Source organism: Juglans microcarpa x Juglans regia, chromosome 2D, assembly GCF_004785595.1.
Source record: "Juglans microcarpa x Juglans regia isolate MS1-56 chromosome 2D, Jm3101_v1.0, whole genome shotgun sequence".
NCBI lineage: Eukaryota > Viridiplantae > Streptophyta > Magnoliopsida > Fagales > Juglandaceae > Juglans > Juglans microcarpa x Juglans regia.
Window position 1 is genome coordinate 36,540,993 of NC_054596.1, and position 26,797 is coordinate 36,567,789.

Here is a 26,797-nt window from a genome sequence, read left to right on the forward strand (position 1 = left end):
GTTCCATCTAGTAGGAACATCCAAGCAAATCATTCTCTCAATGATATTTTCCTTTGTCACACAAACCTTGAACTTGGCAAATCTTGACGGTGAAGATTTCACATACCTGACGGCATCCCTAATCTTTGTTACAAATTCATAAACATCTTTCAAGCCGTTCATAACAATCAAATTCAATACATGGACAGCACACCGCATGTGAAGAAATTCACCACCCAATATAGTACAATCATTGTTTTTTATTCTCCTCCTCATGTAATCTACAACAACATCATTTGATGAGACATTGTCAACTCTGATGGTCAAAATTTTATCAACACCTCATTCATGCAATCCCAAGTCTAACACCCTCCCAATAGTTTCGCCCCTATGGTAAGGACTTAGCCAAAACTTAAGTATTTTTTTATGCAATATCCAATTGCAATCAACAAAATGTGCAGTAATGCACATGTAGTTCATATTTTGTATTGACGTCCAGGTATCGGTGGTAAGACAGATTCTTTGAGTATCCAACAATTTCTTTAATTGTATCTTCTCTTCGTTATACAACTTGATACAATCCATTTTTAAAGTAATTCAGGATGGCAAAATAAATCGAGACTCTAAATCCGTCACAAACTCAACAAACCCTTCGTGCTCCACTAGCCTAAAAGGCAATTTACGCCTAATAAAAAACTTAGTGGTTGACACCCTAAGTTTTTCTGCATCATACTTCACTATACCTTGTGGGCTACACACTCTTCCCTCCGCATCCCTCTTAGCACTAAATGATTGACTTGTTCCAACTCCTTTAAGTCTAAGAGGAAAAGTTTCACATGCATTCTAGAGGTGATGTAGCATAGATGAAGTGTCATTCTTATAGTGGCAATTGTATAGCTTAGCGCAATAATTATATTGAGCTTTTGGGTTATCATGGTCAATAGGTTGCACTTTAGTAAAGTGTTACCAAACCACCGATTGGTTACTAGTTGTTTTTATTTATTTATTTATTTATTTTTTATTTCTTGGGTAAATGTGGGATGGAACTGGTAGTCTATTGTGTATATGTGGATGAATGAGTTGGTAGACTCCTGTGCTCCTCCACATCCACTGGAATAGATGAGGAGTCACCACCAACTCCTTGGGTTGTACCGACATTACAACTCACAGAATCTTCTTCCATCTGTTATTGAGTAATAAAAAATACCAAACACAATATAATAAATAATCAAAAACTAATATAATCTGGATTATTCTAACGATTAACACTCAACATTGCTAGCATTTAAAGATTTGACATAAGAAAAAATAAGTAAAGACAACCACGAAAGGAGGAAAAAAGTATTGCGCCCTTTCACCTCATCTTGCACTAACATTTCTTGTGGGTACTGATATTGTTAACATATCACACGCACTGGACCTTGGTAGGATGCCAAAGATGGTTTTTTCTGCATATATCACACACATTGGACCATTACTTGCATAAATAATTCCAATTTTCTATATTTTTAATAGTCGTTCCATATTAAGAGATAAAATCGGTGAAGGGTTGAAACAACATGATCACACCAGATTTGCAGACTAACCTCTACAAGAAACATGATTGTTGTTTTACAGAGTCTAATGTTCTCTTACTCAATAGCTTTGTGCCGATTCTTTTATTTTATTATTCTTCCTTATTTGTATATTGGCCAGTAAAATTATGATTGCAGGAAATGGTTTAGCACTTGAGTTGGTTCAATTCGGAAATCTTTTTAAGATGAAACCCACATTTGGTGTTCAAACCAGAAAGTCTCATGCCCCAATAACACAAAGCAACATCATGACTTCCAACCATTACAAAGCAACATCTCTAATTTGTGATTGCCGAAAGGCATACAAAATGAATAAAAAGATTTATGATTCTTTCTATGCATAACTTTTGCAATCATCTAGTAACTTCTCCCCAAGATGGGTTATAACTGCTTCTGAACTGAGCATATTCTATAAGGCCAAGGGCCACAACTTGATTGGCTACACATGTAGAACTCTTTAATCACTTATTCTAGCAGATGGTCTCTGTAGCAGTCATAGCTAGTGGACTCTAATTTATATTCAAACACTAATATAATTTGGATTATTCTTTAAACACTAATATAGTTTGTTGTGTATATGTAGACTAATGTTGTTTGAGATGAGTGGTGGCCTTTTAACAACAAAAAATTTTGGTTTGCAAACAATATATAAATCAATCAGTACTACTTGAGCATAAGAGGAAGCATCATCCACTAGACAACAAAAGATACTCAAATAATTTTCAACCCAAACCCAGATCAGGCCGAGTCCTAGACTAACGATTATGAACAACAATTTTTATCTTGGAGCTACCAGATCATATATATGCAGAAACAATACTTTTCTCTCTTAGAAAGCCAAACCTAGAAATCCAATGGAGAGAGAGAGAGGGAGGGAGATAGAGATAGAGAGAGAGAGAGAGAGATAGACAGACAGACAGACTCATGAGGTCACGATGGAGGTAGAGACTTAAGGAAAGGCCGACGATGAAGGAGATGTGGTGACGAAGATGTGGCGGTGGCGATGGGGTCGCGACGAGGAGGCACAGACTTAGGGTTTCTACTTTCTTTAGCAAGCGTAACAAGAGAGAGAGAGAGAGAGAGAGAGAGAGAGAGAGTCGGGGGTTCCTTTTAGGAAGCATAAAAGGACCCGGGTATCGGGTTTTTGTAACCCGTATCCAGGCTAGATAGGTCCGGGTTTTCCAACTCGGGTTCTGGCCCTGATCCGAATCCCCATTTTTAGGGTTCTGAACCAGGATAGGAAAAAACCTAGCCCAGTTAAATAGTCTTAACAGGGCTTGGAGAACATAAAATAAATGGAATGAATGAACTCAAAAATAAAACTTCAATGATAGTATTTGCATTTGGAAATTCTATAAGTAAGCAAGTTGGTGTTGAGAGATAGCTGCAAAGCAGGAAAGGAAATTTACAAGAGAGATGACATGAAAGAGTATCAGTACCTAAGACCATAAGTGACCAGCATCTAACAGCCCGCAAGGTGGAAGAGACTTCCAGCACGAGTCTGAGATTCTTTCAAGCATAAGTAACAGTTCTTTGTCCTTTATTACATGCACCCATGAGGCATATTAATTTTTTTTGACAAAGGAAACAAATATCTTAATAAGCTTGCAAATCAAGAATTCTATGATCATCCAGGTTTCTTTGTCAGCAATCTGGCCTTCACTGAGAGTAACAAAAGTTAAAGGGATGCCACCATTGGGACTCTGCACCAGACCTAAACCAGAAACTTTTGTCTTTTAAATCAGACCAGTGAACTGACAATGTAGCCACAACGTCAACCCCACCCTTGATAATGCAACCACAGCGTCAACCCCACCCTTGATGTGCCCTAGTAGCATTACACGCTTGCCAGATCCCCAGCAAAGCTCCTCAATATATTGCTTCAGTTCCCATGCATCGTGATCCACTGATGCCTGCATATAGGAATACATATTAGAAGCTAGCACACTAGCATAATGTTATGCCATTTATGAACATAGAAAGATACTGGAAGTGAAGCAATATTTAAAATTATGTCACAAAAACATCAAGTGAAATAAATTGAGGACATTGTAAAAAAAATGAATTTTTCATGCACCGTGGTCGATATTGGCCTTGTTGTACTAGAGGATCGTTCATTTCCTCACTATGAATTTTTGAAATATGACAAGCTAGAGACATCTTTGAAAAGAGTCTTTTAATGCCCACAGAATACAGGGGACCATGATTACTAAAGAGACATGCCAGATCAATGTTCCCATTTAAGGGGTGTACCTATGCCAAACCCCAAATGCATACAAACTAAAATCCGGACAAAGGGATCTTCTCATACCTGGAATTAGGGGATAAACAAATGAATTGGGTAGAAGAAAATAGATAAACAAAATAAGTAACAAGATACATGGATATATGATACATTGTAAGATTATATTATTGAAGTTTCTTAAGTAGCATGAAGGAAAGAGATTCATAAGGCATATAAGTTCACTATCTTAGATTACAGAATTTTTAGATGATAAATAATACTTTGCACACAATAATTATAAGGAAAGAAAAAGAGTGCCATAGCATTAGTACTCAAATGTAACTTCAATGTAGCAAAATGATGGAAATAGTGCTTCACAAACTCTGTTAACTGGATGATATAAAACCATCTGCTCGAAGAGCACAATGATTAGTAACATAACTTGGAGAGACCAAGTTTATAGTAAGAAGATACAAATTTACTATTACCTTATTCCTGAAAGCAATCCCAAGAATCTCGGTGTTCAATCCTCCACAGGAGGCAATCCTTGAGTGTGTTACAACCATCCAACATCATCAGAAGAACCACGCAATGTTTGAAACACTCGAGGTATAATGTTGAAGGTAACAAGTGTAAATGTTATAAGCGAACTAAGCCAAACTAAGCAATTGTAAAAGTATATAATTGATAATAAATATAACATCAATTGATATATATTGAGGGAGATCGTCCCCAGTTTCATCTATGGCACTTGAAACCAATGCTTTTCATAGTAAAAACTACTTCTTATACCTTTGAACTTGAACTTAAACTTGAATGCATCTAATGTAAGAAAAAGACTATTTTCTAAGAGTATAGTTGTAACGCCCCGTATATAGAAGTCCAGGGAGTTAGCTTTTGTCACTTAAAATCGTCTTCCAACCACATAGTATATATACACCAAAATTCTCGATCAAACATATACTCATTGTTTCACATCAACTACTCTAGTATAATTAATCTAAAACATCAAAAAGTCTCAAAACATACCAATAACCCCAGTCAACACAACAAAACAAATCTACTGAATACAATTATCCAGTAATCAAAGTATCGTCTTTGCACTTAATGCACTATACTCACATAGTCATACCCATATTTCTCATTCTTAATCCTCAGCTGAAACATCCAAAACATCTGAAAATATTGTGAAGATAAGGGGTGCGTTATCAACAACTCAGTAAGCAGAGAACATATACTAGTATATAAATATGAGTCTTTTTACAGAGTTCAGAATGCAAAACAAAGCGTTTTAGCATCAGAATGTAGATAAAAAAACATGTTATCTTCAGAGCGACAGTTCAAAATGTCATATTCAAAAATCATCATTTGGCATAGCATAATTGAACATCATTCCCTTATCATATCATATAATATCAAAGCATCATATCAAAACAGAGACCTTCTTTAACCTCCATGGTAGGGTTGTGCTATCCTTGGTGGCCAAACCAGGCAGTACTAGAATGTGAGTCTTCCCTTTATTCATTTTCAGAGCCCCGAGTGTACACACAAGAAAGACCATGCAGAAAAATTACTTTATTTTCAAAGTGAGTGCACTGAGAAACAGAGATGCTGGTACCAACCATGTAACAAAAGTCATAGTTTTACACCCGCGGTAACGTCAGAGCAGAGTAGAAACATAACCAGATATAGAGTTAGAATGTCATGCTAAAGGTTTTCAGATGCCACATCATATAAAAAATAGAGTACTGAATAGAATCATATCATCTTCACATAATCAAAATAGATTTAGAGCATCTTCACATAATCATGCACAAATTTTTAGATTTCATATTCTCTATTTTTGCACAGTTCAGAAACAGAATGCTAGAAATTTGTTAATGTCTATACCAGTCATGACAAAAATACTTTTATTTTTTAAACAGAATTCATGAGTAATGCAGAACAAATAACTAAGGTTGTTTCAAATTTCTTTTCATAACAAAACATGTATATTTTTTCAAAATCAACCTCAATCCATTTCTTTTATGCAAATTTTAGTATAGGAACCCCGCTTACCCGACTCTTCAATTTTTCTGAAAATCCTCACAACAGTGTTAAGCAAAATTGGTTGCCACGTAAACATAATTAATACAAACTGTTAACACAAATAAACTAACACATCTAAAAAAAACGACACAATTAAAAGACTCTAGGACAACAATTTCCATATCCAAATCATCTATCCCAGTTACTACTAAACCACATAGTGACTTCCCAAACATTGCCTATTTAAGGCATTTACACTAAAATTCTCTTTTGAGCCTAGCCTACTACAAAATATTATACTGGTGTTCTACCATAATTAAAATCAATCTAACTTAAAAATCTAACCCATCAGAAAATCGACCAACTTAAGACATATATTATGTGTGTGTGTGTTTAAATAATAAAAAACCAAGCGCAACTTAAAATATATGCCTAACTTAATAATCTCTTAACACAAAACCCAACTCAAACACAAGTCCAATACACATCTAGCCCAAAACCAAAACCCATGTGAACAACCCAATAAAAAATCGGCTAACACACTAAGGTGAGTAAGGTAATTAAAACTTCAAAGCTTACCTTTTGTAAAAATAAGTTTATGGAAATGAATATGAAAAATTCTATTCATAAGCCTCACAAACCACACCCCAGCTTTTTTGTAATTTTTTAATTTTTTTTCTCTTATCAAATGTGTGGTATATGGATGATGAGTAGACGAATTTAATTATTTTAAGAAGAATAAAACCAAAATAATTTTAAAAAAATAAAAATAAATAAAAGAATTTGTGGTATGTGATGTGTGAGGCTTATGAATAGCAATGCTCAATGAATATATATATATATATATATATATATATATATAAGTAGGGGTGTAACTGGTCTGGTTTGGATTGTTTTTGGACAAAATTTGGAACCGAACCGGTATGCACCAGTTTTGCATTTTCAAGAATCGATTCCGCACTGGTTACCCACTTAAACCTGTACTTCCGGATTTATCGGTTTTGGTCCAGTTCGATCCTATTTTTTGGTTTTAATATACTATTAAATATACTAGTATAACAATAATACACTATTATATATATTATATAATATATAATATAGGGATATATTATAGTATATTATAATATATAGTGATATAGTATTAGTATAACTATTAATATAATAGACTATAGTGATATAAGATTTTAAAATTTAAAATTATATTAATAAGTAATTTATCATATAATACAAAAATATTTTATATATAAAAATCATATACAATATACAAAATTATAATATATATATATATATATAAACAGGTCCGGTTTGGTCCGATCCGGTTTTAGAAAAGGAAAAATCGAAATCAGACCGATTTTGACCAGTTTTAAGAAAAATAAAACCAGTACCGGACCCAACCAACCAATCCGGGGATATTTTTACACCCTATATATAAGCCCCTTTTTATTTGAGAGCAACATAGGCGAGAGGGAAAAAGAACTGTTGGCAATAGAGGCTACCAAGAGAGGAATGACGCCTTGCGTGGGGATAGTGGTGAGCTTCTTGGTAGTACGTTGACTGCTCCATGTGGCGGTCAGTGGTGTCGTGAACGGACCAAGGTAGTTGGGCACATTGGGATACGATGGTGAGTCTAATGAAGCTGATGGTATGGCTTGGTGGTAGGTAGCGTCTTGCGAGGTGGTTGAAAGGTGTAGTGGGTGCTCTGTTTTGGCTTCTCTAAAACATAGGTCTTTATGCATGCTTGGGTTGTTTTCATGGTGGTTCAAGACGGTGGCTAGGTGTTGCATGATAGTTACCGATGTGGTTGACCTATGGTGTAGCTGTGTGAACATGCTTGTTGGCTTGTGGATGTGTCGTTTTCGAAACTAGGGGCTGACCCACAATAGCTTTATGGCTGAAGAAAGAGGCAACAACGATGTTACGCCTATGCTGGCTGGAGGGAACCTGGAGGCATTGGGGTGTGAAGCCATGATCCTCTGTGGCATGGCCTCAGTAGGGCTTAAACCTAGGTGATAGAAGGGCTATGGGAAAGAGGTTGATGATGGAGGCTACGGTGGTAACGGATGGCACAACATAGAGAGAAAATAAAAGAGAGAGTGGCGAGAGAGAGGAAAACCAAAGAAAATCTATGGGGGTTGAGAGAAATTGTGAAATTGAGAAGAATGGGCAAAGTAAAATGGGGAGAGAAGCGACGAGGAGGAGAGAAACATGGGAAGGAAAAATCGTCGGGGGGAAGAGAAATTCACTCACCGAAATGACACCGTTTTATAGACGGGTTGGGCTCCTCCGCAGGCCTGAGCTTGGATTGGGCCTGGGTGTTACAATAGTGCCAACATCCAAGCAAATCCATTGTAGTATTGTAGTAATACTACCATATATTGCACTATAAGCGTTAAAAAGTACTTAGTGGACACAACTATTTCATAGAAAGGCACTACTATTGTTTTATTCTAGGGTTTTAAAAAAAAAAAAAAAAAACAAGGAGATGAAATGGATTGAAGCCACAAAGAATATTTGATTATTTGGTACATTTAAGAAAATGATACAGGTTGATTTTGTAATTTCTCATTTGATCCAACCAGCTTGACTATTGGTTAAATATGCAATGGCTGAGTCTTTATTTGATAGCATCATACATGTTCTCAATGGAAAGGAAGTTCTTGCTCTTGATAAAAGACGGGGCACTCCCATAACTATAGTTATTTCCTGCAACTTCTGATCTTGTATTTTCTAGAAATTCTTCCCTAAGTTCTGAGGTTCTTCCTTCCCGGATTGTAGGGTTTGTAATGGAGATGCAAGGTTTAGAAGATAGTGAAAAGACTTCAGAAAAGGATCTACAAATGCCAACGCACAAAGATCTTGGATGTTGTTCAGAAGAAACGACCCCCAAGTTTTTTCAAGCATCTGTTGATATATTTAAATATAAGGACCTATGCAATAACAACGGTATTCTTGAGTCAGCCATTATTTTTCAACAACATGGAATCATGGATGACTATACGACATCAATGAACTACAAAACATTCTACATCTCGAAGGCATTCACCATGTGATGACAAGGACATAGATTGCCAATAGCATGCAGATATTGAACAAAAAACAACTCACCAATAAAGTCAATGAATTGAGGACATATATAGCTAGTCAAAGTCAAGATAGAGGTGAAAATGTCATCCACTAATGAATCAAATCCAATAGTATCCATAAGAAGATAGGTGTTCCTCACAGTTCGACTCTAACTCCAACTTTGTCTGAGTTCAAATCCGAGCTCTGACTCTGACTTGTAGGAGCGAAATCGGAATGAAGTCGGATTTGGGCTTTCAGCTTTGGGCTTTTTTTTTAAAAAAAAAAAAAATTATATTTAGCCCATTTTAAAAAAGAATTTTATTTGGATTTTCAAATTTCAAATTTTCCAAAAAATTATAAACTAAAACTAAATCAGTTAATGCTAATTTACTTCTATACTAATATCTAACTTATTTTTATACTAGACTTATACTATAGTGTCTAATTATATATTATCATACTAAGTAATACATATTATTTGTAGTGTCTAACTACATGTTATTTTACTATAATATTACATGTTATTTTATTATAATAGTGTCTAACTTATTATAACTTATTTCTACACTAGCGTTATTTCTAGTGTCTAATTACATGTTTTTATGCTTTAGTAAATTAATATTATGTGTTATTAACTTTTTATACTAGACTTATTAGTTATTTCTATTCTAGTTTCTAATTACATGTTATTATACTTAGTAAATTAATATGTATTATTAACTTATAATACTAGACTTATTTAAATCTAGTTTCTAACTTATTTCTATACTTGATTATGTATAAAAGTAATACTATGATGTTTAAATATACTAAACTATCATTAATCTATTTGTATTATTGTATAAGTATATTATTTTATAATAATTAGCTCATACTAGTATATTACTGAATTTAACTATATAAGTTCTAGTTATATAACTATATAAATATACTGGTGTATATGATAAATATCTAGATAAATACATATTTTTATAATATATGTACAATATCCGAGTCGGAGTCGGTCTAGTGACACCTTCGACTCTGACTGAAAAAAAAAGGACTCCGACTCTAACTCCGTTTTGTGAATGTCAGAACGGAGTTGGATTCGGAGTTAGATTTTTAAGTTTTTGCTCAACCTACACTCAATTGGGATATTATAGTCTTGGCATCTATTTATACGTATCAGACTAGCATGTCGTGGTGCTTTTTTCAAGAAAGTATCAATAAATAAATGAAAACAAACTCACAAACACATGATAACAAGTAGGAAAATTGTCTTACCAAATCCTTTCTTTGATGACCATGCTCTTCTAGGAGGTAAAAATGGCTTGCACAGCGTCCAATTTGATGTGGGAAAAAAAATTAAAGAAAAAAAATGCTTACATTAAAGGCATCGTAGTATGGAACACCAAAAGATTTCTACAAGACACGTACGGAGTTTACCTTGATACACAAATATCAGTACTCACTATTGATGGGTGTACATATATTCCCTTTTGGTTATTGAAGATGCAAGTTTTTGGCTAGGACTAAGTGACTAAGGTGATAGAATTCATCTTAGGTTGGGTTTTGTAATTTGGATAAATATAAAACACTTTGACTTTATCTATAGTTATTTTGACTTTATCTAGAAGATGTTAAGAAGTATTTTAGAAAAGTCAAAACTGTAGAAATCGAGGTCCAAGAGTTTTGGCCTTATCCATAGAAGAATTTGAATGGGAAATTGCTAGTATTGAGAAGACAAAGTGTCAGGTGTCAGGTGTCAGTATTCCGTTAGTAGGTTGTGACGGAGTCACTCCATCAATAGAATTCTACTGTATTTCAATCTACTTTTAGATAGAATATTTAAGTGATCCTATTAGTTATGATTACTAGAGATTTCGACCTTGGAGATTTTGAAGAGTCTTTTCTGAGTGTTTATGTGTGAGGAAATTATCTTCAGAATTATCTAGTAGTTTTTCTCTCATTGTGTGTGATCATACTCCTTGTTAGAGGTTGAGTGATCATGATTCAGCCACTGGAGTTTCAGGAAAAAAAATCAATGTTTGAAGACCGTTAGAGGTTTTGGCTGCTGCTGCGATAGAGACAGACAGATTATTTATTGTGTCAAGTAAGAGAGTCAATTACCAAAGGTTGTGCAATTGGAAACTTACTTGTAACTGATTTTCAAATAACAAAATTGACTTTTCTGGGTTTGACTGCCTCATAAGGCTTTATCTTTAAAGAGTTCTTTAAAACGTTTTCCTTCAATACTAATCTTGGTATTATACAATTTATTTATTTTATGTCATTGCTTAATTATTAAATAATTGCATGGTTGACAACTAATCAATTCATTGAGTGAATTAGTAGGACGTTGAATTAAAATACAAGGATACTTGGCTAATTTCAATTGGCATCAGAGTGTGGCTCACTCATTTGACTGTGATTTGTTTTCCTATAGACCATGTCGTCATCGTTGTCAGCCCCGCCACACTTTAATGTGGAAAATAATGCGTATTGGAAAGTTCGTGTAAGGGCTTTTCTCAGGTCTTTGGATGAACGTGTGTGGTATGCAGTTGAACGAGGATACTAAGCCCAAGACAACTATTGATGCTTGGACTAGAGATGAGATTAACAACTGCAACTAGAATAGCAAAGAACTTAATGCTATTTTCATGGATGTATCTCCCAAAGAATTTAAAAAAATCTCCATGTGTGAGGTTGCCAAAGAAGCATGTAATATTTTGGAGGTTACATATGAGGGGAGAAGAATTGTAAAAAATTCAAAACTACAATTGCTAACCTCAAAATTTGAGGAGATTAAAGTGCTAGAAGATGAGAGTTTTAATGAATTTTATTCTAAACTTAACACAACACTGTGAATTCTATGTTAATCTCGGCGAGAATGTAGAAAATTCAAGGGTCGTGAGAAAGATTTTAAGATCCTTGCCCTAAAGACTTCGCCCAAAAGTTACAGTCATTGAGGAAAACAAGGATTTGGACGCTATTAAAGTTGAAGAACTATTTAGCTCCTTGCAAACATATGAGTCCTCACTTTCTCAAACAAGAAAATGTAAGCCCATTACTTTAGAAACTGTGAAATAAGATCGAGATGATTTTTCTGATGAAGAAAATCTGAATGAATACGATATAGCTCTTATTGCAAGAAAATTCAGAAAATTCTTATTTATCAAGAAAGCTAGTGGAAAACAAAAATGAGGTAATGAATTTCCTGCAAAGAAAAATGATTCTAAACAATGGAATTCAGAAAAATATGAGAAATTGATAGAGTAAAATGCCAAGAATGTTCTAGATATGATCACATAAGAGTGGAATGTCCAAACTTTAAAAAAAAATAAGGGAAAGCACTGAATGTTACACTTAGTGACAGTTCAGAATCTGAAACTTCTAGTTCATCATTTGATGATGAAAATACCATTATGGCTTTTACTACTGTTGTTGATGATTTTCCTAAAATTATGCTAGCAAAATTTGAAAGTGAATTTGATAATAGTGATTCGGATATAACTTTTGATGATGCTGACAATGAGCTAAGCATACAGGAGGCTTATAATGATTTACATGAAAAAGTGGTCAAGATGAAAAAATTAACAAGAAATTGTACAACAAACTCACAGCAGTGGAGAATGAAAAGAACAGTCTTTCAAAAGCAATAAAAATTTCTGAAGTTGAAATATCGAGATTGAAAGCTCAAAAGGATGCACTAGACAAAGAATTAAAGAATTCCCAAGAGTGCCAACAAAAATCAGCAACTTAGAAATTGGATGAGATGTTAAGTGTTCAAAAGTTCAGTTGTGATCGTACCGGGTTGGGGTACACAACTTCTCAAGACAAAAATCTTCAGGCCTCATCATCTGCTGACACTACCTTTAAGAGTATTGTCTTTGTTAAAGGAAGCTAAGTTATAGATACTCCAAGAGAAGTCGTGTCAATGTCAAATCATCTTAAAAAGTCTGATGAAAGATGAACCGCAAAGAAGTTGAACTGAGGTAAGTTTGAAGGTAAGTTTGTTCCTATTTGTCATCATTATGGTATTTCTGGCCATATAAGATCATATAGCTTTAATTTGAGTAACATGCAAAAAAATAGAGGTGAAAGAAAATCAAAACGGAAGGGAAAGACTATTGAAAATCAAATTCAAGAGTTGAGTCATCAAATAACCTCCATAAGCCTCAAGCTTGGTAAATTTTCAAAATTTTGTCTTCAAAACAAAGAAAAAATCATGCAAATTGGCGTTGATGGTCAAAATAGCTCAAAACTTAAAGCAAAATTGGTGGTCAAAGAGCATGTTGTATGCTCAGTTGCTCACACAGCCCTTAAATTGATTGACAATTTCCTTTGGTACCTGGATAGCGCATGCTTGAGACATATGTCCGGTGATAAGACTTTGTTCAAGAAGATTGAGTTAAATAGTAGAGGTACAATGACTTTTGGAGATGACATCAAGTCCATTGTTGAAAGGAAATAGAGTGTTGAAATACCTGGACTACCTATTCTTCATAATGTGTTATTTGTTAATGGTCTTAAAACTGACTTGCTAAGCATTAATCAATTTTGTGATGGTGATCTTTCTGTGCAGTTTTCAAAGGATGAGTGCAACGTTTATAACCAAGTAGCAGAATGTATCTTGAAGGGCACTAGGACATCTGACAATTGCTATAGAGTCTCCCCAATGTCCCAATTGTGTTGTCATAGAGTTTTATTGGAGGAAGCCGAGTTGTGGCACCAACTACTCGGTCATATCAATTTTAGAGACTTATAAAAAATTTCAAAAAGGGAAGTTGTTGCTGGTTTTCCAAAATCTCTTAAAGCCAAGACGATGGTTTGTGGATCATGCTTAGAGGAAAAAAAAAAAAAAAAAACTAGAGCACAACATAAAAAGTTTCAGACATTATCACCTCTCAACCACTTGAGCTACTTCACATGGATTTGATGGGTCCAATACAAACTGAGAGCTTGGGTGGAAAGAAGTATATCATGATTGTTGCTGATGATTTTTCTAGATTTACACGGACTATCCTTTTAAGAGAAAAATCTGAAGCATTTGACTTTGCCAAGAAGCTGTTCAAGAGACTACAAATAGAGAATGATCTTTCTATCTCAAGAATATGTAATGATCATGGTCAGAAATTTGAGAATACTAATTTTTTCTTTTTTTTGTGATGAATGACATTCACCAAGATTTTTCTGCTCTTATCACTCCTCAACAAAATGGAATGGTGGAAGGGAAAAATAGAGCTATTCAAAGGATGGCATGAACCATGTTGAGTAGCAAAAAAAGGGCTCTGTATTTTTTCGGAGAATCTGTGAATACGACTAGTCACATTCTAGATATAGTGGTTCTAAGGCTCAGTACCAAACATATACCATATGGCTTGTGGAAGAGTAAAAAGTCCATTGTTAAGTATTTTAGAGTCTTCAACAGCAAATGCTAAATCTTGCGAGATCATGAAAACTCACATAAGTTTGATAACAAGAGTGATAAAGGAGTGTTCCTTGGATATTCCTCAAATATCATGATTTATAAAGTCTACAACCTACGGACAAAAAACAGTCATGGAATCTGTCAATGTGGTTATAAATGATGTTCCAACCGACACTATAAAAATGAACTTGAAAACTTGGAAGAGATAGGCCGAGCTACTGAAGAGGGTGCACAAGAGCAAAGTGATGAAGATCACATAGAGCAAACACCACAAAACTCTCCTCCTGCATATGACAAAGAACCTTCCTCAAGGGTTACACACAATCATCCAAGAGAGAATATTCTTAGTGAGCTGGATGAAAGCATAAGATTTAGAACAAGAGTTCTAAATCAAATTTCTTTTTGTGTTATTAGTCGTAGGTTGAAGCCAATAAAGTTGAGTAAGCCTTGAATGATGAAAGTTCGGCTAATGTCATGCATTAAGAACTTCATCAATTCACAAGGAATGATGATCAGGAGTTGGTTCCTAGACCTAAAAATTACAACATCATTGGAACCAAGTAGATTTTCAAGAAGAAGTCCAATGAACACTAAACTATTGTGAGGAACAAAGCAAGGCTACATACAAGTGGAGGGGATTGATTTTGATGATACTTTTGCCCCAATTGCTCGTTTAGAATCTGTCCGCATACTCTTTGCCATTTCTTTTCATCCAAACTTCAAGTTGTATCAAATTGATGTCAAGAATGTATTTTTAAATGGACTTTTACAAGAAAATGTATATGTTTAACAACCCAAAGGTTTTATTAATCGTCTTTGCCTTGTCATGTTTACAGGTTAAATAAAGCGTTCTATGGGCTGAAGCAAGCACCTCGTGCTTGGTATGAAAGATTAACAGCTTACTTACTTGGAGATGGCTTTACTAGAGAACAAGTTGATAGGACTCTCTTCATCAAAAAATTCGGTAAGCAACTACTCATTGCTCAAATTTATGTTGATGATATTGTGTTTAGAGCAACACTTGATTCTCTCATATGATTTTGCTATTGAAATGAAATTTGAAATTGAGATGAGCATCACTGGTGAGTTTACTTCTTAGGCATTCAAGTAAAACAAACTAAAGAATGAATTTTTATCTCACAATCCAAGTATACAAGAGATCTTGTTAAAAAGTTTGAGATGGAAGGGAAGAGTCAGGCTTGTACCTCTTTGAGCACTTTAGTAAAAATCATCATAGATCCTACTCTTTATAGAAGCATGATTGAAAGTCTATTTTATATTACAGCCAGTAGACCCAATATAGCTTCTAGTGTGGGTTTGTGTGCTAGGTTTCAAACTAATCCTAAGGAATCTCATCTCACAACAGTAAAAAGAATAATAAAGTATTTTAGTGCAACTGTTGATTATAGGATTTGATATTCCAAGGACACTAACTTCTTGACACTAGTTGGCTATTATGATGTGGATTGGGCTTGAAATATTGATGATAGAAAGAGTATTTTCGGAGGGTGTTTTTTTGTAGGAGGCAATCTTGTAGTTTGGATGAGCAAAAAGTAAAATTCAATTTCTTTGTCTACACCTGAAGTCGAGTATATAGCAGTAGAAAGTTGTTGTACACAGCCGCTTTGAATGAAAAAAATACTTGAAGACTATAAATTCTCTCAAGATACTATGACTATTTATTGTGATAACTCTATTGCAATTAGTATCTCCAAGAATCATGTTTAGCATTCTAGGACCAAGCATATAGATATCAGAGATCATTTCATCAGGGACTTGGTTGAATCTAAGATAATGCCTTTGGATCATGTGTCTATTGAGCATCAACTGGCTGACTTGTTTACTAAACCTTTAGATGGTTTAAAGTTTGAGTTTTTAAGGAAATCCATAGGTGTGTGTGACATCAAGTGAGAAGCATACTTGCATTTTTTGCACATCATTAGTCTATGACATTCATTTTACATATTTTTTTCTTTGTTTGTTTATTTTGTTCTGGTTTCAGGTTAAATCATCTTACATTTTTTTTTTTTTTGGTGTGTCTCTCAATTGAGCAGAGTTCATGCTTGGTGTGCCATGTCTTGAGCACTCAGGTTTTCACAGATTCTATACCATGAGCTGAAGCATCTCTCTATGTTTGTGAAGTCCATATTGTGGGTGTTAACCTTATGATTTGAAATTACCTAAGTATTCATATAACGTAGCGGAAATATCTACTAATTCATTCAATAAATTGGTTAGTCGTCAAGCATGCAATTAATTTATTAATTAAGCAATAATATAAAATAAATGAAATGGATAACACCAAAATTAGTATCGAAGGGAAACCTTTTAAAGAACTCTTTAAAGATAAAACTCTATGGGGCAGCCAAACCCAAAAAAGTCAATTTTATTATTTGAAAATCAATTACAAGTAAAGTTCAATTACAAAATATTTATCAATTGACACTCTTACTTGATCAGACAAATGACTCATTTGTCTTCTACCACAGTAGCATCCAGAACCTCTAGCGATTTTCAGACATTGACTTTTCTCTTGAAACTCCAATGGCTGAAACTCAACCAATCAATTCTCCAACATGGACTATGCACGCACTCAAAAAGAGAGATAAAATATGCACACATTCAAGTACCACTTTCTGAGAAAAACAGTATGAAAATTCTCCAAGGAAATTTCTCACCAAAATATGCACTGGAAAGTGCTCTAGAAAATATGTAGATCTGAATCTCTAATGATTCTGTTGACGGAACAAATTTGATATGAGTTTGATCTGCAGTAGGACTCTACTGACAGAATGAGTCTGGTAGGAATTTGATTTGCAGTAGGACTCTGCTGACGGTCGCAAAGTCGTCTACTGACGGAATGCTGACATTTCGTGATAACTCTTCACTGCAGTAATAGATTTCAGATCAATCTCTTCTATAGATAAGTGCAGATTCCTTGGGACTCGATATTCCCATTTACGATTTATCTAAACAACATTTAATACCTTTTAGATAAACTTAATATTGTTATAGTTAAAGTCATTAAATAATTTATATTCAACCAAAATTACCAACTTAATTATAGGATAAACTCTATCATTTTAGTCACATAATCCTATACAAACTTATCAACTTAGTCGCCTAGTCCTAGCCAAACTTTTACATCTACATGATTCATCTTTTTAAAGTGAAATCCCAATGCACTGTGGGGAATATATTTTCACATTTTTTTATTATTATGAGTGTTCCATAAAGTTTTATAGATGCTCACCAAAGAAGGAGTCTACACATTAAATTGACTAATACTAGTTGGACCTAGTACTAAAAAGCAAGAGGTATTCCGTTGCTAGACATAAAAGGTTTTGATCCATATAGAAATAGTCAATGTTTCTTCATTGCGAAAAAATGCAAACATCCTACACGGATCCGTCTCTTAAGTCTCTATAGAAAAATCATTCTTCTAGTCATTGCGGAAAAAAGATGAGTAGTAAAAAATGACATATCAAGGGTGGTGCAATCTTGTGTTCGAAAGAGATACTCTATGAAGAATCGAGGCTGTAGTATAAAGTTTGATTTTTAAGGTGAGAGACAAAGTTCTTAGAAGTATCTATGTAAAGTAAAATAAATAAATAAAAGGGAACAATAGAAACAAAAGGGGGGGGGGGGGGATGAAAAAGCTATATCTGATTTTTTTTTTTTCTTGGAAGTAACCTCACTCACACACTTACATGGACTTTGATAATGATGAACTTATCAGGTGTGAACAACCATTGTGGTTTGTTGCAGACGTGAGAGTGAATTTTATTTTGTTTGGTTGTGTGAGTGACAGTATGCTTAGACATGTGGGGCACTTAAGCAAGTACTTTGCTTCAATTGATTTTAAAAAAAAAAAATCGATTTTTTTTTTGGGCAATCAGTTTTAATTCCTTATTTTTATTTGTATTCATTTTGTTTGTTGTTTTATTTGGTTGTTGGGTATTTTCTTTTTTATAATTTTTCAGCATTTTTGTGCACATGGGTCTGGGAGTTAGGTTTCAGAAGGTCTTTCTTGGCCTGAAAGATTAAGTCCCAGTGCGACTTTGAGCCTTAGGCTCAGGTGCATGGCACATTAAGTTACTATGTGACTTAGGTTACTTAGTTTTTTTTAATGCACTCACACCCCCCCCCCCCCAAAAATATTTCTTCTCACACTCACCCACGGCAATATCACTCTGAGTGCCCTACGCCGAACCTCACTAGCCACATCATTAGTGTTCTTGAGCACTTGAGTTCTTCTAAATCACACAAACTATCTCGCCTCAATGATTTCTAGTCACAGAAAGTGAACTCTATTCGTGTCTTTCCTCCTTCTCCTAGTTCTAGGGCTCGTCACCCATAACCATTTGGCAATTTTTGATATAAGGTTTGATTTGTGATCTGAGGCTTGGATTTTTGGTGTTTGGGCTGTGAATAAGTGCATATTGTGAGTTAGGCCTGCATTATTAATGTATTTAAAAAGGATTTTGTTGGGTTGGTGCATTATACATTTAAGTTTTCACGAGTTGCCCACCAAAGTGTTTGGTTTTTTGTCTCAATCATTTGCTCATTGTTTGACATGCATTCATACTAATATATTAGGTTTATCAAAATGCACAATTGAGCTACAATGTTCTCATCTCGGCACACATAAGCTTGGTATTTATTTTTTCTATTCTTGATAGAAGCATTATATCTTCACAGATGAGATTTAATGAACGTGCCAAAAGGAAGAAAGTCACCAAGGTTTCCTCTCCCAAGAATTCTTCAAGTTAGGAAGATCCTTCAATGGAGTAAGTATTGCCTAGAGACAATCTAGCCATTGCCTCTGCACTGCCACAACCTAGTGCAGCATTTGAGCTCTTCACTTCACTTGAAGCTGAAGCTACTTATAGAAATATCTTCTCTCACAGGCTGGTTCGGGTGAGAGAGAAATTAGTCTTCATGACTTTCCATGTGCTAAATATCAATTATCCGTTGTATTTTTGTTGAGAGGCATTGGGAAAAACTCACAGGTATCACCCACTTTATGTGTTGAGGTTGTGAGAGAGTTTTACCCCAATATTGCTCATTTTAACTTGGATGATCATAGTATCATTTTTGTTGTTAGAGGAACCACAATAGAGATATTCCCTCCTATTATTAGGGAGTTGTTTGATTTGTCAGACATGGTATCACCCTTGTATCCATACCAAGGCATGGGGGCTCCAACAAAGACAACCTTGCACAATCTCTTTGTTCGATCTCAAGGCCAAAGTCCATTGAATTCATCTTAATGTAATGCTCCCACAATTTAGACTTTTGACCAAAATAGTATTGTCAAACTTTTGGCCCATTAACAGACACACTGAGCTTCCTCTTGAACGTGCTTATTTTATGTATGCTCTGGCCACGGGTGTCTCTATCGATTACCCTCGGCATGTTATTGACATTATCCACCATTCACATGTGGATAAGGAACTTAACTTTCCATTTGGGAGATTAATTACAAAATTGTCTATTAAGGCCAAGGTCCCTTTAAGGGACAATGAGCCCACAATGAAGATGGATCGGTCTATTTTAGCCATAACCGTGGTTCAATTTGAGGCCATGCTAAAAAAAAAGAGACCCCACACCATTGAGTCAACCTCCTCTCCTCAAGAGCCATTTGTCTCCATCTCCCAAGTGCTGGAAAAGATCAATCTCCTCTCCCAGAAGATTGATACCATTGCTACAAAGTTGGACGCCAGCCAGTCTAAGATAGAGCAGCATATTGCTGGAGTACACTCAAATTGTGCACAAACAAATGATAGACTAGTTCAACTCTCTTTGGATGTACAGTAAGTAATGGAGAGAGTGATGGATTCAGATGTGGAGTAGGCACCCATTGTCAGCTTGATGATAAAAAGGGTTTTCACTGATTCATTTTAATTGAGTAATTTTAAAGTTAATCGGAGTTATAATCTGAACAATGTTTTTTTTCCTTGCTTGCTTTGATTTATTTATTTGTTGAACATGCTTTATGATGACTAGAACATTGTTATAATTAGTTTTTTTTTTTTTTTGTGATGTTGATGAAACTAATATCACTAAATGTTCTATGTAAAGATTCCTATTTCATGATTATTTTCTTGGATTTTCTACTCGGTTTCTTGGTCTGTTGTTTGTACTTTAGACAGGTCAATAGTACATTCATCAAGTTGATTTTGTCACCAATAAGCCAAAAGGGGAGATTGAAGATACAAGGGTTTGGTTAGAACTAGGTGACTAAGGTGATAGAATTCATCTTAGCTTGGGTTTTGTAATTTGGATGAATGTAAAACATTTTGACTTTATCTATAGTTATTTGGATTTTATTTAGAAGTTGTTAGGAACTATTTTAGCTAAGTCAAAAGTGTAGAAGTTGAGTTCCAAGAGTTTTGGTCTTATCTATTGAAGAGTTTGAATGAGAAATTACTACTATTGAGAAGATAAAGTGCCAGGTGTCAGCATTCCATCAGCAGAGTTCGTTGCGACAGAGTCACTCCGTCAACAGAATTCTATTGTATTTCAAACTACTTTCAGATAGAATATTTAAGTGATCCTATTAGTTTGGATTACTAGAGATTTCGGCCTTGGAGATTTTAGAGAATATTTTCCAAGTATTTTTGTGTGAGAAAATTCTCTTAAGAATTTTTGAGTAGTTTTTCTCTCATTGAGTGTGATTGTGCTCCTTGTTGGAGGTTGAGTGATCCTGATTTAGCCATTAGAGTTCCAGGAGAAAAGCCAAAGTTTGAAAATTGTCAGAGGTTTTGGCTGCTACTACGGTAGAGACAGATGTGTTGTTTGTTGTGCCAAGTAAGAGAGTCAACTAACAAAGGTTATGTAATTGGAAACTTACTTGTAACTGATTTTCAAAAAATAAAATTGACTTTTTTGGGTTGGGCTGCCCTGTAGGGTTTTACCTTTAAAGAGTTTTTTAAAGGGTTTCCCTTCATTATCAGTCTTGGTGTTATACAATTAATTTACTTTATGTCATTACTTGATTATTAAATAATTGCATGGCTGACTACTAATCAATTTGTTGAGTGAATTAATAGGACGTTGTATTAAAATACAAGGGTACTTGAGTAATTTCAATTGTGTAGATCTTCCATGAATTAGATGTAGGTGCAACCCGAGCTTAAGCAAACAAAGCATATCTCCTAAGAAAATAGTCAAAAAACCTTTGAAAATGTGAAAGCAAACCTTGGACTATAGAGGAAGAGAAAACCTAAAACATGGAATCTTTTTTTCAAGAAGAAATAACCATGTTTAAATGGAGCAGTATCTCATATTCTTATAGTTTTAGTTTTTGGTTGTTACATCTCGTTTTCAAGTAATATTGTACAAAGAGTACCTAAATCCATGTTGGATGGCTAGGTTACATAGTTGATTCTAGTCCCCGATATCCAACAACTTAGTTCGGTGCATTTTGGTAACATTACGCTTTTTTATGAGGGAAAAGGGTGGGAAAGGCAACTAAACATAGTTTTTTGTGAACATAATAACATCTTACCATCTCAAAACCGAACACAAAAAATCTAAATGAGATAACATGTACCACTTCTTAGATGTAGGTAGGGGAAACTAAGGGTGATGATTTGAAAAAGAAATTCTCAATTCGAGTTTGGGAGCCTCCAAAGAGAGAAAGAGAGAGAGATAAAAATTATATTGATAATTCTTCTAATAACCTCCTAATTACATGTCTAAGCACCTATATACATGGTGCTGTTTATAATAACCATAACAAACATTTGAAACTATTTTCATAACCTATAGGAAAATAAGAAAAAGATACAAAATATTAGATCTTACATATTTATGGGCCAATAACACTATTATTATACTAATGGGCCAACAGATGGACCCTCTAGCCCACATAAGCCCCAGTCTCCTCAGGATTTAAACTTGATACATTTGGCTCAAGCAGGCGGTCATCTGCACCCAACGGCCAAGCCCATGACTTCTCAACCTAAAGAGCCCTTGCATCCGATTAATATTTTGAGAGATCCGTAGCTCTCCCATGTAGCATCATCGAGGCTCTGCCATTGCCATCTCACCAGTAGTTCCACCACTGGCTGGTTGCCCCTCTTCTTCATCTTCTTACTCAATACTTCCCCTAGTTCAGGTTTTATAACCCCCATGGTATCCACTGGTGGTAAAGCAGGGAGCACTAAAACCTGGCTCCCTAGCTTGGCTTCAGCTATGAGACATGGAATACCAAATGATTTGGACTAAGGAGGGTAGTAGGAGGCTGTAGGCAACGGGCCTGACCCTTCGCAAAACTTGGAAGGGGCCGCAAAACCTGGGTGATAACTTGAGGTTATGATTCCCACTGACGAAGGATTGTTGATACAGCAATAGTCGCAGGAAAACCCAACTCCTGACCTCAAAGTTCCTTTCTTTACGATTTAAATTTGCATATTTCTTCATCTTGTCTTGAGCATGATACTGTTTGTGGCAAGCAACTCTTTAACTATTTTCTAAATTTCATTCTTATAAAAATAAGGATACCTGTAAAGTCTTACAGACATGATTTTAGCATTGGGTACAAGGGTAATTGCATGGTCATGGATCCTATAAGGGGAAAGCCCTCTTGGCTCTTCAAACACATTTGTGTACTAATTCAGTAACTTTAAAATGGTTGAATCTGTCTCTTTGTTTCTTGTCATCTTTGTTTTCTTAATGATTTGTTGGAGGAGACCCTTCAATTCCAACTTGTTGAATATCTTGAGGGTGCTTCTTCAATTAGGTGCTTTTTCAATCAACTTAGCGAAGGTTAGTCCCTTCAGTAATTCTGGATTACTATTGTAAATAAACCTCATAGTAAGTTTTTTAAAGTTCCAGAGTATAGACCCAAGGGTTTGCAACCAGTTAATAACCAACACTAACACCAACACATAAACCTCTGTTATGAATGCCAGACCTTGTATCATGATTTTTAAGTCTGTTATTTTTCCTTCACTCTCTACTAATTCCCTATAAGCTACTCAGCCCTAACCATCTCCAAGGTATTGACTGAGGTTTGTGTCCTTTGTTCAATGATTGGGTCTAAGAAGCTATGGGTGCTTCCTATGTCTACCAATATGACTATCCAATAGGGCCCAACCTTCTCTTTGATTCTTATCATATTAGAGTTGAGAGAACATGTGATTAGGGGTGGCAAATCGTATTAACGGGTCGTGTTCGTGTTGTGATAGATCATGTATATTATACGATATGGGTCAACCCGAACATGACTCTTTAAGTTTAAAGGGTTAGATTTCCAAACCCTAATATGACCAATTAAAATAATGGGTTGACATGACATGACCCGTTTTGACCTGTTATGAATTAATAAAAAAATATATCGACACGACATGACCCATTTCAACCCATTTATGTAAATGGGTTAAATTAACCCAAATAATCAATTTGACCCAATTAACATAACTTCACATAAAATTTAAAATCATAATATCTCCCAAAAATATAAAAACTAACAACATAAGTCCAAAATTACAATCCAAATAATAAAAACACCAAAATTACAATCCAAAGGAAGTAAGGGAGGCGGTCGTGACTCGTGAGAACTAAGAGAGAGTGAGGGTCTGAGAGAGAGTTGGAAAATATGAAATAAGGTTAGGTATTTTTGTTTTTAGGTTAAAAATAATGTAAGTGTAATTTTAAGTAAAAAATTTAACAGGCCTAAACAGTCAGTAACGGGTTAAGCGGGTTGACTCGTTAGCGACCCATTAATGAATTGTAGCATAACGGGTCAACCTGTTTTGACCCGAACTTGTCAATATCAAATTCAAACCCACTGATTTCTTGTCATGTTCGTGTTGGGTTAAATGGTCGTATCACATATTACCACCTCTACCTGTAATGGCATTTAAGGAGATATCAAGGTGCTCTAACAAAGAGATGCTCTCAATAACCTCTCCCAACCCCTTGTCTCTTCCTCAGTACTTCCTTTACTCCTACCTCCTCACTGGTTTGGATCCCCATTTCTTCAATGCAAAATAACCTTGGATTTTGGGACTTGCATCCATGGTTCCAATGGGTATCATAGTAATAACACAAACGTTTTTTCCTTTGGTCCTTCATCTCATTTTGATTAGTCATTTGCACTGACATCACTCCCTTTTGGGGTAACTTACTCACTGCACCTACATGTGAAGGGGGTTTCTTAAGGATCCCAGGTTCCATTGAATGGGGTATTGCTTTGAAATTCCTCTTATTAATTCCAATATTCTCTTCTTACAGCTTGAATAGACTATAGGTTGTGGTCAAGTTAAAGGGATTGAACATACACACAAGAACCCTAATGTCATCACAGAGACCATAAAGAAAACAACTCAGTTTGTAAGTATCCGACAAACCCCTTAATCTATTGGACAATGTTTCCACGGACCCCATTTGTTTCAATCTTGTGAGGGCCTCCATGGCATCATCGTATGCATTGGGACCGAATCTCACCAACAGGGCTCTCACAAAAGCATCCCAATCAATTAAGGCTCTAGACTCTTCTAAGTCCTAGTACCACATCAGTGACTTTCCTTCTATGTGGAAGGAGGCCAAACCTTAGTCTCTGTTGTGGTAAGATGTTGTAATAAGAGACAAAGTGATTTGCCTTATACAACCATCTAGTGGGGCCTTCTCCATGGAAATTGGGGAAATCCAACCTCATTGCCCTGCTCTACACCTCCATAGTCTGCTCAACCCCATCACCATGTGCATTGTTGTTCCTAGAAGATGATTTGCCAAATTGGTTATGATGATTTTGCTTCTAGAGTTTCATCGTGAGAGCTGCCAATTGATGCACTAGTCTATTTGGTTGACACTTAAATCATCTTAGTCTCTAGGGACTTGAACTGTGATTTAGTTAATTGCTTGAAGGAGTTGAGTCCTTTCCGGAGTTGATTAGGTGAGTGCCTTTCGCCATGGATGCCCAAGAGATTTCACAAAGACCACCTCTTTTATACCAAAACTATAACTCTTCTTAGATGTAGGTAGGAGAAATTGAGGGTGATGATAGGAAAAAGAAACTCCCAATTCGAGGTTAGGAGCCTACAGAGAGAAAAACAGAGAGAGAGAGAGAGATTGTATGGATAATTCTTCCGATAACATCCCAATTACATGTCTAGGCACCTATATACACGGTGTTGTTCATAACAACCACAGCAAACATTTGACACTATTTTCATAACAAGCTGATAGGAAAATAAGAAAAAATAAAAAATGTTAGATCTCACATATTTATGGCTTTGTAACACTATTATTATACTAAACGGCCAAAATATGGACTCTTAGTCCACATAGCAGCCTCAGTCTCCTCAGGCTCGTTTAAACTTAATACATTTGGCCCAAGCCTGCAATCTTCTACACCCAACTGTCCAACTCATGACTTCTCAACTTAAACAGCCCTTGCATACTGATTTTGCCCTAATTACCCTTTGTCCCTTCTCTTGCCTCCTTCCTCTGAATTGCTTGCCATTCCTCTTCCCTGGTAAGGGCCAATGATGTGACATAACAAAATCTCATTTGTTGTCTATACTCAATGTAGAATTCCCATTGGGCCACTTGTCTACCCTTCAAGGCCAAGATATTTTTTTATGTTTCACTTCAAACGAACCTAATCTACCATAGAAATGTTTTGGCTATAAAGAAATTCATATAAGTAAACACATAAATTGACATGATTTGACGTAATACATCAGATTGTAAAGCTATCTGTATTGTAAATTAGATCTAACATATCACATAAAGTCACATAAATTTGTAAAATTATTTTTATGAAATCTATTTGTAACTATAGCACTTCCCTTAGAGTAAAAATATAGTTTAGTTATAAGTCTGTAAAATAGATATAAGGCATCACATGTTACTTTAATTTGTAAGGTTCCTCTATTTTTAGCAACAATTGTAGCTCAAGTTTCACATCCAACCTTGCAATGCTCTGCCCTTGCTATCTAATCTGTTGCACTTCTAAGAGGTCAAATAGCATCTCAAAACCATTTTGGATCGCTCCCAAGAACTACTTCTTGGAAGGAAATATAAACTTGAAACTAAAGCAACAGCCAATTGTTAAAGGTTTTTGAGATCCTAAGAGGATTGACCACACTGCAATAGGATTCATCACACTCATCTTAAAGTTGTAAAGATCTTGCTCTTATGTTTTCATCGTGAAGTTGCTAAACCTTCTTGATTTCACAGCGCCGAATGTTACGATTTTCATCATGATCAAATCCTTCTGCACAACACAAACATAGCTACTGCCCAAGAAAGGGACAACGACCCCTTTTATATTTGAAGTGAAATGGATAGAGTCCATGTAAAAATAGAGAGGAGCTTATACTCCAAGCAAGTGGTCGGCGAGGTAAGGCCAGCACAAGAAAGGTACCCCATTCAATTGGATACATGCAATTTGGCTTGATGATATCTGGATGCACATTCCGAAGGAAATGTCTATTACTGAGCTTGGCTGCTTGAGTCAAAGAATTTTTTTATTTTTTGAAGAACTGTAAAGAACACACCTTC

General features: G+C 35.3%; 1 long non-coding RNA gene across 1 annotated transcript; it reads right to left on the reverse strand.

Moving 5' to 3' along the window:
- Positions 1–1,080: 1,080 nt before the first annotated feature.
- LOC121251105 lies at positions 1,081–25,620 on the reverse strand. The gene is made up of 3 exons (XR_005937917.1): positions 25,610–25,620; positions 14,551–14,562; positions 1,081–1,257 (listed from the first exon to the last, which is right to left on the reverse strand). It is a non-coding gene; the product is annotated as an uncharacterized LOC121251105 (long non-coding RNA).
- Between the last annotated feature and the right edge of the window lie 1,177 nt (positions 25,621–26,797).